Source organism: Cataglyphis hispanica, chromosome 18, assembly GCF_021464435.1.
Source record: "Cataglyphis hispanica isolate Lineage 1 chromosome 18, ULB_Chis1_1.0, whole genome shotgun sequence".
In the NCBI taxonomy this organism is placed as follows: Eukaryota; Metazoa; Arthropoda; class Insecta; order Hymenoptera; family Formicidae; genus Cataglyphis; species Cataglyphis hispanica.
In genome coordinates, this window is record NC_065971.1 from 1,112,613 (window position 1) to 1,125,675 (window position 13,063).

The 13,063-nt window shown below is 33.3% G+C and overlaps 1 protein-coding gene across 3 annotated transcripts in view; it reads right to left on the reverse strand.

Moving 5' to 3' along the window:
- LOC126856450 (inactive pancreatic lipase-related protein 1-like) overlaps window positions 1-13,063 on the reverse strand; it is a 174,700-nt gene that overhangs the window by 160,321 nt on the left and 1,316 nt on the right. The window lies entirely within an intron of this gene.

Here is a 13,063-nt window from a genome sequence, read left to right on the forward strand (position 1 = left end):
AAAAACTTTTAACTTAATTTCCTTACCAGCTTTTATTTCTCTTGCAGTAGAAAACTTTAATGAGTGCAACGATAATGTGCACTAAAAGAAACTTTCATTATCTTAAAATAATCGCATATGCATATCAAGTAAAGAAAAAGATGACTTTACGACTTCCTCTTATTTTATAGATCTCAATTTTTAATCTCATCAGCAATTGCTTTTATTATTCACTTACTTATAAACATTATTTTAAATCATAAAAATGTTAAAATTCCTGAAAATGCAAACTGTTTTCCGCATATTTTTTATTGATTAATTTCTTATAAAATCAGTAAAAATATTTTGCAACTATAATTGCGATTTTGTCTTCGACAAAAATATTCAAAATTTATGAAGCTTATGGTAAATAATGATAAGCAAAATAATTACGTAAATCTAATTCTCTAATTCTCTTCTCGCGATAATAAAAATTAATAAAAATAGTTGCAATAAAAGCAAATTGCTCCATTTTCCAAGTATACAGCCATATGTCATTGAACAAATTGTGGGTCTACAACTTAAGGCCCATGCCACGCCCTTGGATAACAATCTTAATTTCCGGTCCCACCTATATGAATTTTTTGAACCCCTTGCTGCACTGCACCCTCCTTCTTTTCCCAACCCTTTGCGTCCAGGATTGACCAATGTTCAAACCCTTTCAATGGACAGAACTTTTCCCGTTTCGAAATCTCGACTACGTACAGTCGCTGAAAAAAAATATATGTCTACAAATCTAACGAAAAAACTTAATTCTTGTGTTAATGTGCCTAATTATTGCATGCAGGTTTTTGAAAATATACGCAATTTGAAAATTAACTTTTTATATAATTTCACCGAGAGTTGTCATAATATATTTAATATACAAAATATATGATAAATTTAATATACAAAATGTCATATAATAAACGTATGTAAATCTGTTTCAAAATATGCATATCATAAATTAATATCATTGCGTAGCAACTCAAATTATTCACTTCAATGCAAAATGGTTAAAGTCTCCCCTATGCAACAATTTAATAGTTTATATATGCTCGCTTCTTTTAATTTAAATCAATCTAAAAAATATTTTATATTATTTAAATCCAAAAAATTATCAAAAAATCCTATATATAAATTGTTGAATATAAAAAATGTATAATCCATTTTCTTAAAAAACTTAATTAAATATTAATACTTAATTAATTAAATTTTTTTTATTCGTCAATATCAAAAAACATGTATTCTACAATAGAACATAATAAGATGTATAGAGAAAACGTACTTTAGGACTCGTCTAAAATTATGACTTCGTTTATCTATATCCCAAAAACAAGCAGTAGAAAAATAACTTGAGAAGCACGAGCAACGCGTTAGCGTTAAGCAAAATATAAGCTAGACTCTGTGTTAATCGCGTATCTCAAATATTCTCTCCGAATTAACATGCATATATTCAAATTAACGCGAGCCGCGTAAGTGAGCGCGCGAAGGACTCGGAGCCTTAATCTGTTTTAGCGGGGGCGTCAGTAAAAAAAACCGGCAGGCGGCAGAAGGCAGAGGGTCAGAGGGTAGTCGCGCGTTTTTTTCCAAGACGGGTGGAAGAAACGACCCTGGGCTTCCCAATTAGCGTTCTTACTCCTGCCCGCGTCTCGACGGCTAACGCTGGGCTTCAGAACGGCGCCGGGATGCAAGAGAGCGAGACAAACCGCGCGATAAAACGGTACACGCTCTCACATCACCCATACTCTCGCCTCGGCTGCGCATCTTTTTTTTTTTTTTTTTTTTTTTCTTTTCTTTTTACTCATTCTAGCTTCACGCGCGCGCACACTACCGGAAGGGTGGTAAAGTAGAAACGGTGTTGAAATACGGCCAAGAAAAGTTCATATCCCGCGTCGCATTCCGCCGACTTAGGTGACTCTCAGAGATTTAACGTGCAAATAATATGGTGCAGATACACACGAGAAGTTTTTAAATATTTTATAAATCTACGTGAGAGAGATAAATGTCGCGGTAGAAAAAAATCATCGCAAAAGAAATTTAATTAAAAATATATGTAACTTATATATATATTTCTCAGCAATTTATCATATTAAATTATTTTTTAAGCATTGAATATACCAGATTTCTTATTGTCTATAAATTTCTTGTACTATTTATTCTTTAAAGTTCTTTGAGAATATTAAAGTATCAATAATTTAATTGTAAGCGATTGAAAATCTAGAAAATATATTACACAAAACAAATTTAAAAAGATATAAAATATTACATATTATTCTTAATCTTATTACATATAAATGTAATGTTGAAATTCTATTATCCAATTAAAATCTTTTTAAAACATCATTAGGATAAATACAAAAATTCTCTAAATCCAAAATCTGTCCATTTACAATAAAGCAAAGTTATTATATTATGAAAATTATTTAAAATACAATCCTGATATTCTTATATTAATTGTGACAAGTTTAGTAAAAATACACTTTTAACACGGCTATTTAAATCGAGATATTTCTTTACAAAAATATCGTTAAAGTACTCTTTATTTTATCACCAAATGTCGCACTTAACTCAGCAATAAAAAATCTCCCCAACACTCTCTATGCAAACGCGTAATTTGCATTTCCGTAAAAGAACGAAAATTCGGGAAGACGAAGGGTTGAGAGTCACCGGATGCGAGTGGCCCGCTATTTTCAGGCCTTTACGAGAAATTCACGCTGTCGAGGTAACGTGAAGTCCTATTGTCCTCATTCTTAGTTCACAGAGCGCGAACGTGATACGGTCAAAATACTTTCCATCGGACTCTACCAGAGGCACTTTCTTTTTTCTCACTTTTTCTTTCACGCCGGCGACTGTTAAACGCACGCGGCTGAGAAATACGCGACAGTCGGCGACGCGGCTGCCTGCTCTCTAATTATTTAATTATTTATTTACCGGCTTCATTTCACCGGATTATTCTCACGGCCGGCCAAGTTTCATTCTTCATCGCGGCCTATTAGTACGCACTCAACCTATGCTCCACCTTCGCGGCTCCCGCAGAGGACTAATTGTTTACAAAGCTCTTTACTCGGTGTTTACGTAGTAATCAGCCCATGCTCATTTTAAACGAGTTTAATTTCGTTCTTTTGACTTTGGAGACTGCGCTGTTTACATTACGCAAAATTATTGCTTTTGAGAATTTTTGATCATCGCTAGCTTATCTTTGCTAATTATGAATGCTATAAATTTTAAAAGATATCTGTTACTGTGTATAAATACTACATTTGTAATTAGTATAAAAAATTATCAGAATATATATATATATATATATATATATATATATATATTTTTGGAAAATAATTACAGAATATTCAGATAAATGATTACATTTATAAAACATATTTTTTTTTAAATTGTTTTTTAATGTATATAAAAAATTTCATCAAGATATAGTTTTCATAAAAAACAAAAGTAATAAAAATCACAATTCTTTAGAATGTAGAAAGATATTACAATACACTTGAATTTTATTTTAACGTGCATGAATAAATGTAAGAGCTGCTCACAAGATTCACAAATATGCATGTATATTATTTTAAGATCGATGTAGATCAAGTTTTTGGAAACATTATAAATTTCAATAAGATACACATTCGCGTGTGGCAATTTTAGCCTCATTTTTGCCTCATTTTACATTATATTTTCAATTGTCTAAAGTAATAATACATACATATGCAATAATACGTTGCTCAAATATCTTATATAAAAAATAGCATGAGTAGTTGCAACATTTAATAAATTAAAATTAACCACTAAAAACACAACCATCATTAATTGAATATGAAGTATTTATGACTGATTACGTCATTATATCTCTTTATAATAATATGTCATCTCTAATAACTTAAATTACACACCGTTTCTGATATTATAATGTATAACAAATATTTATTTATTTATATGTATATAAATCATAAATCCGTTCTATATTATATTATTCATATTTGTCAAAATAGATGTCAACAGCATGTTGTTACTGTTGAGACTGTCCAATCTCGATTAAAATATTACATTTATAAGTTTAATTTGCACTTCAAAGCTAAACTATCGTATGTCCGAAAATTATATATATATATATATATATATATATATATATATATATATAATTTTCTCCGGTCTAGAAAGTTAACAACATATAATACAACATACATTAAATAATTAATAAATCTCGCATATAATTTAATAAAATTAAAATTTCAGATATATTTTTTTCGGACATACGAGAGTTTAGCTTTTTAAGCTTTTCCTTTCATGTAATCTAAAAAAAAATTTAGAAAATTAAATATTAAGTATTTATTGCATAATTTTTGTGTATTTTATAACTACATTTTAAAGAAAAACATTTTAAAGAAACACATATACGATAGTATGGCTGTATGTGAAAGATATATAAATTAAAAATTATAAAGTTCGTACACAAATGTGCAGAAGGATCTTGTTACATATTATACGAGCAGCGAAAAATGTATATCGATATATTTCTGAATGGACAAATAAACAAATTTTAACACAGGTCATAGAAAAAGAGAGAGAGAGAGAGCAAGAATAAATAATAAAATTTACCCTACAAAACGAAATCCGCATCCCATTCTTTTGCTTCCCGTCTCATTTCGTTTATGTTTAATAATCACAACTGGTCCAGCAGCTGAAACAACATCTGCATGGACCGGTTGGTCATCTCGATGTCCGGTCTCAAAATGTATCCTCGATATTCTTTTCTCGCGCAACGCGAACCGGTCGCCTGCTCTGGTCCATCAAGATGCTTTACGCATGCTGTACGCAGACTAGTTTGTCAGTTGCAGAACTGAACGCGTTTGACTAGCCTTTAATTCCGGTAATGGGCAAGGACTGGTTTCGAAAAATCGCATCTTCGCCAGGGATTCAGTCCTCGTCGATTTTTGCAGCAATCCATAGTAACGAGATCAGTAGGTATCGCGACGTCGAGTAAGACAGAATTCACAGAGTGATGAGTGAAAATTTTAATAATTATAAAAAATTAAAGTGTCACGATATATAAAGTGTTCCGTAAAAAACGCGAATAAAATTTTAGAAAATTCTTTTATAAATTTTGCTCTCTTACAAATTTAAAATCAACATTTCGCATAATTACTTTTTTAATTGATTTCTCCGTGCTTCGCAATACTTTATATATAATAATTTTTCTATAATCTTGAAAATTATATAGAATTTTTACTGCGTGTCTTTAAATCAAATGAGAAGTTATTTGGAAAATATTTATCCGCGGACAAACAAAAGTAATTTCTATAAAAAAATTTATATAATTATATAAATATTAAATCTTAATTAATTAAATAGGCGTATGTAAGTTACCGACCGACTCTTTTCGATCAATTCAGAGAACAGGAATCAGAAACTTACCCCTAAATCGTGTAGGTGGCTATAGCAAAGCATCGGACATCTACGATCAATAATTAACCCTCCCCCTCTGCATTTGAGCAATTCGCAAAATGGCTCCATACGCCATCTCTGAGAAAATCGCAGGACAAGCTACATGACAAGCATGATTTGTCTTTAATCAACAAATGCGTTTTCTTCCAAAGTTTCAAATAAAATTGTTATTTTCTGTAGTGAAAGTATCAACAGAGCCGTTTTAATGTGTTGCATTAAATAAAAAATATTTCAAAAATATTGTCAAAGAGAGAAAGAGAGAGAGATAGATGTAACGTTAAGTGTCAAGAAAATATCCTTAATAAAATAATTACACAACAAATGCAACGCTTTAATGGGACGAGTTTTCTCCATCAGCTTTACACGCCAAGTTTGCGTAAGTTCTATTATATAGGGATGCAACAAAAGAGGGGAACGTATTTTCTTGGCGGCCGTAATTTACTGAAAACGGTGTGGCACAGACGTCGAGATTAATTCCGTTGAAGTCGGTCAATCTTAAGGCGACAGCTGCCGCTGAAGGAATCCATTAGTAGGCTTACGGTCAGCGTCGTCTTTCTAAGGGGGTGACCGGCATCCACCTCCGTCGAGGGGAAAGCATAACTCTGCTTTTGTTCGAGATAATAAGCCACCATTGTTGAGATACGCGGATCCATCCAACAACCTTATTGTCCATCGACCCGTTTCGCCGAGAATAGCCCACGATAAGAATGAAATTCTCGAGATTCGTAGACAAGTCGCGTAATAAACGCGAGCCACACCGTTTTCTCATCAAGAATACTTCAGTCGATTGTCTTTGAACGATCGTTTAGTCGACATCTTTTAAACAATGCTTTAATATACGTGACATTCCAAATGTTTGATGTATTAATTGCGCTTATCAGTGATTTTTCATGCAATTCTAAACTTTCTAGCGTCGTTCAAAAATTATTTAATTATTAAAACGTAATCAAATCGTAATCTTATTAAACTTTGTGTATGTGTATGTGAGTATACTTTGGTAAAAAAATTATTGTAAATTTTAAAATGTTTAAGTTTGAATAAAAATATACTCAACATAATATAAGGCTGAATGATCAGCTACAATTTGTAAAATGATAAACTAAATAAATTAAATAAATAAAATAACTAAATAAAATAAATTAATTTTTATTTTAATGTTTCCTAATTTATTTTCTAATTTTTTGATATAATATTAAAAAAATATTTTTAAAAAATTATTTAATCCTTTCTGAGCGCTTTCGGGGAATAAATATCATCATAGAAAAGCACACATAATACGATATTCTATATTAAAATTATGATACAAGTCGCCAATTGAAAAACTAATAAGAGCATGAAAATAGACAAATTGTCTAACAGAATTTTATTATTTCATATAAGAAGAAGATAGTACAACTAGAATATGTTTCAAGTAAAACGCTCTCTTCAAAAAATATGCGTAGCAACAATAATATACGCAATAGAATCGCGCAATAGAAATTCATCGCGGACATCATGCCATAGCTATGGGATCGCCTTTGCTCGTGAAGCGGTACTGCACCCCCAGGAACAAAGTTATATCGGCTCCTGGTGCCGGGATAAGAGCCGTGGGGGGTGAGGCCCCGCTGCCCGTTCCCGAGGGAGCAGCGAAGTTCGGTGATTACCTAGGACTCTCCTAGGAGCCGGGAGTTTCGTACTTCGCTGGCTTCGGGTACCTAACAGTCGAGCAAAGTAACTAAAGTTATTCGGGAGTGCGTGGACGGGTGTATGAGAGGTACGGGGGTGGCAAGAAGCTCGCGGAATATCGGAGTCGGGAGAGAGAGAGAGAGAGAGAGAGAGAGAGGAAGAGGCCGGAGGGATGCATCGCACGATACGTCTGCATCGATATACCTGGCCAAGTAATCGCACTCACGGGAATACCGGAAGATCGTGATTGAACGGAATCTCCCATGCGACGCGCGTCTCAAGTCAGTAAGTTCTTACTTTGGCAAGCACGCATTGAACGAGCGCCGAAGATGATGAGTAATGTCGTGTACAGATTATTTCGATCTCGTGGGTATTCGTGCGTTAAATCAGATTAGAAAGCCCGCAGCTTTTCGAAGGAGATTAAAACTTTCGATGCGAAATAAACCGGGTTTAACAGAAGAGACATTCTATATAATAAGATTCTATCTGAACTGCAGTAAATTTTGAAGGAAAGATCACAAAATAAGTTTGAAAAGAGAAAGAGAGAAAAATAATTCTTTTATAATTTAAATTTTTAATTTTCAGATAATTTGCTTCATTGATTGTATGTTAAACATTATACTATTTAAAAAATAACTATGAAAACATTCTATTAATATTAATTTTATTTTATATGCGCGCTTTAAATTTTTTAATCACGTATATTCTAAATGTCAGTGTACCTAGAAAACTAGCATTTTTAATTGTGTTCGATTTAATAATTTCATTTTTCTTTTTTCTTATTAAGAATGTAAACATTAAAAAAATGATATATTTAAATCGTAAAGTCACAATCTGCCAAGCATACGAAAGTCGGATTACGTGCACAAGAAATTACATCCAAATTCTCTTTCAACGCTCATCAAACGGTTCTCTCGACCGCAAGCAAAAAAGCGTTTAGACCTGCCAAAATTGAAACTCCTATGACTTCAAAGGCTACGAAGTATCGTAAGGACGAGACCTCGTAATAACCATAATTCAATATGGCTGGTAAGATGGTAGGCACCCCGAGACGATCCGGGCACGGACTTTCATAAAGGTCAGAAATGGGCTGTAGTTACCCTTCCTACATTGACTGCCCCCGACGATATAGATGCTATCTAAGAAGGGAATCCGGCGTCTACTATTGTTCTGTTGCGAGAGATCTCGATGCTTCGGCACGACTGCACCCCGTTATCCCTTAAAGTTTGCGGGAGAAACTTTATCTTGACATGAACTTCTAGCTACAAGTATATATACGGGACGGCTCCGAATCGGTGTATGTGCGTTAGAATTTAATGTATCTAAGATTATTTCGATCTAATCTATCTAACGTAATATTTTTAAAAATAATAAAATTTTTTTATAATTATATTACAAAAAAATATGATTTTAACACAAGAAAATAATTAAAGTAAAAAATTGATTACCATATATTTGTATACAAAATGTTTAGTCCAAAAACTGTTAAATAATCTTGTATTTTTAGGAAAAAAAGATAAGTAACTCATAATTTTTATATGCAAATAACATATAATATCTACAATCAATTAATTTTTATCTATATTATTTATTGTAGCTTTTATTATACTTTCTATCATCTTTAATTGTAATTTTTAAGTGTTTCATTAGTTAAAATTTTAATTATTAATTAAAATATATATTGAGCACATTTGTAATTTTATTATATGCAGTATTTCTCTTTTATATAATCAAGAATAATCAAGTAATACAAGATTAAAAGAGAGAAAAAAAGGAGGAAAAAAAATGGACTGCAATTTCAAATCATATAATAATTCTGTAAGCAACTATCGCTCGACTTTCAACAAAAAACTATTTCTCATAAATGATGTTTTTTGTAGTTCTCCTAAATCTATTTTTCATCGTCAATCTTATTGAATAGAAAATTAATATTTCGCCTTTTAACAATAATAACCTTTTCTTCGACTTCCTTATCCTTTTTATTCAAATCGCAACCACTATTTGACTTGATTCGATGCTATACAATTTTTATTCATTACGCACCACGTTTAATAAGAAGATTGCTCGAATCCGAGTCTAACAAAAGCTTTTTATATCATATAATTTGATAATGATCGAATCATCGAATCATATAGAAAATTAGTCGTTATTATTATTAATTTATCTCCGTTCCATATATGGTACATTCCATATATAGTTTCAATTCAACAACTTTTTCTTTCTATAATACAAGCTTGATAAATATCAATATTTTTATAATGTTTTAACTACAATAATAATATTAATATATCAAGCATCAAGCAATTTCTCAAAATATATGACATTTTTCATCCAATATCATGAGATTATTAATTAATTCCTAAAGATATCATATTATATTGCAAAGATTTTCTAAGAAACGTTCAGAATCTGTCGCCTAAGATGGTTCATTATTTGTCGTTCGACCGTTAGATCGAAATGTTCGGACCCCTTCAAATTGTATTTGGTCGGCCATATTTTTCTAGAAAGCTTACGGGAGGGGGCCTAAAATCGCTTTCATCATAGAGAAGAGAAAGCGAGATGGAGGGCGATGTTGGCAGGGGTAGTGAGGGGTCGCCCAATCAACCCCCAGCAAACCATGTCTTACCCTCTCTCTACAAAGTTATCTTTCTTGCCCCTGCCCTGAGAACACAGTTAGGATACCCTCGAAATTCTCAACTATTGACCGAACCACTCTCGACCATCGTAACGATCAATCGGTGCTCATATTACTAACATAGAAGACGCAAGTTTCTTTAATATCATGTATCTACGTTATTAATATTACGATATTTCTATTGCGATATGATGCGTTACTCCATACGCGGAATAAAACATTATTTTAAATAAAATGAAAAAAAAAGTTATTACAAAATATAGAGCGGGTAATTTTTTTAATTTAATACAAAAATAATTATAATTTTTTTATAATAATAAAAGTGTATGTGTGTGTCTCTATTATTGCGAATAATTTTTAGCTAATATAATGTAATATTTGCTAACATGCAGAACTTTTCAAACCGAACATGTTTTATACTGATTGTTCATTCATGTGATATGTGAAAGCGCACTTTCGATTTCGAAGCAAACCTATTACGTAGCTATCGATTTTCCGCATCCAATCAGCATGAGTGGCCAAACTCACAGCGATAATGTCAATCCCATTTCGCGAGGCTGTCGCAAAGTTATCCCATATAAACTTTCGGCAGCTTAGATTGCGTATGCCCGATGCGTTTACAATCTCGTTGAACCTTTGGACTTTTACCATAGATTCTACTACGCCGAGAAAAATAAGGACAATCACAAACAAAACATAAACAAAATACCGGATTCCGTAATCCGGAGTCCTACACAGTATATCGCAATTTGTATTTTGATTAACTTGCTATTGTAATTTTCGCAAGTTATAATTAATTCATTTTTATCGTAGTATGTTTATAGTAATTGTCTGAAACTGTCTTTTCCGTGACTGTCTCTGTTTGATGCGCGATCTAAGTCCTAATACGCTTAAGACTGCATATACTACGCAACGTATGCGGTTTTTACGCTCTGTAAAATCGCACAGAGGCCGCAGATAGGTATAACGGTCGTCAGGAATAGCGATATACCAATGACCAAACTGTACGACTGTTCGACGGAGCGTCGATAATTCGGCCCTGCCTACTAACGTCTCTAATTTCCTTGATATTCGCGTCGAAGGGTCCTTCCGCTCGACGAACCTAAGGATGCCAGAAATATCTCCGCGAAGGTATAAACGCCTTGCAGGGTAGGCCTGCAGGACTTGTATTAATTTCATATCCCTTCCGCCGTCTGACGCCGGGACTGCGTTCAATCATCTATTTATTGCCGGTCGCATCCAATCCGGTAATACTCCGTCTCTCTATCTCTCTCTCTCTCTCTCTCTCTCTCTCTCTCTTCTCGAGATATCGCTTAGATACGAGGGAGTGACGACTGGTCATTAATTTCCACTAGCGCCCTGCTAAGGATCCCTGATGGAAAACACATCACGAGTTTCACCTGTAGAGTGACTAAATTACGCAACCGTATCAGAATTTGATAAGTATATCGAATAAGACTGTCGCCACTATTACATTTTCAATATACAATTATAGTTTATCCATTAATGTCATATAATTGCATTAATAAATAATGATTTTCTCATACGAGTAAATATCATTGCATTACTAACAGAAAAAAATTAAACAATAATAATATTACTAATAAAATTATTAGCAATATCCTACCTTGATATTTTAGTCAAACAACTATAATAATAATGAGAGATTTATTTCTTCACATTTTTTAAACTTAAAAGCTTTTTAAAAATTTTATAATCTTAAGTCGTAATTAAAATTATAATAATTTATGACGCATCTATATAAAATCATAATATTAAGTAATTTTAAATAATAATCTCGCAAGTTAAATAAATAATAAAATAATTATTCATTTTATTGCAATTCTTTCAATTTATCCGAAGTTGGGAATGCGCGAACGTCTATATAACGGACAGTATATAAACGCACTTAATGAACGAAACTCGCGATCAAGGTGAACCACTTCGCATGCAGCGTCCGCAAGCGATCCCTATGGAGCTTTGTGTGTCCGGCGGCGCGGTAAACGTAGAATCCCGAAACGGAAATCTCGAAAGCATAGCGGAGAATTGGGACAACGCGCCCTTCGAGGTATCACCGCGGCGGGGGGATGCTCGGCGCGCGAAGTTGGACGCGCCCTATTAGCGAAAACGAGCCGGTTCCTTGCTCCTAACTGCGAATGCGCCGCACGCTGAACACCGTAAAGGAATTTGCGGTCCGAGTTGCTACGCTCTCTCCGAGATCTGCAGTGACCTTCCTGGGCCCCTGCCCGTTCCTCTCACCCCCCCGCGCCACCCATCCCGACGGTTTACTTCAGCCCCGATCATCCGTAGCCGCCAGTCACCCCAAGGCTAGTTTCTCCCCGGAACCCTTAAGCCCAACTATCCGCAGAAGTTGGAATCTGTACGTACCTACGCCGCGACGAAGCTACAAACTCGCCCCTTTTCGTACCAAGCTTCATCGCTCGATATAGCCGCACCGAAGATCTCGCGACATATAAGTAACATTAGTTCTGCTGACTTCGATGATCAAGAGACTCGAATTACCACGACAATGATAAGAAAAAGCTTATATAATTGAATTCCTCGATGATAAAGATTTTGATGTGACATTTTAACATTATTTTATAATAATGTAATCAATAAATTTTGTAAAATAGATTTACTTAATTTTTGTCTTTATCTTTTATTAAAATAAAAAACAACACCTTGTTACACCGTATCATAAAATATTTCACATATTAAATTTCTTTTTTCTAATTGTTAAGGATCTATTTAAAATTTTAAAAATCTATTAAAATTTATTAAAAAGTATTCTTGTAAAATATATATAGTTTTATTATAAATAGAATGTAAGTTTTCTATCTCTTAGAATACTTTTCAAAAATTATTTTCTTTATGTTCTGATTTACATTTACCGACCAATCCCATAAAGATCTTAACAAGATTTTAAAATATTTAAAAATTTTATGAGTCAAGAAAATCGCAGAAACATAATAGAAAAACCGTTTCTTCATAGATGTTAGAGATTTGATGAATTCCGGTTTTAAATCTGGTTCTTTCTTCAAACCGGTTAACCTACTTACAAGGGCCTTATATAAGCTACATGAACTATGTATTTTCGCTTGAAACCGTCTTTCAACGGTGTCGATATCAAAAGACATTGTTAAGACAGTGAAATAATTTAAAAAGATACATGTTATAAGAAGGACAACTAAATTCAAACGCATGCAAGATATTAAATTCGCGCAAGATCGCCGTAAGCGAGTCGTCAAGAAGGGCGAGCAAGAACAAGGGTGCGAGCCAGAAAATGATAGGGGAGAAGAGAGAGAGAGAGAGAGA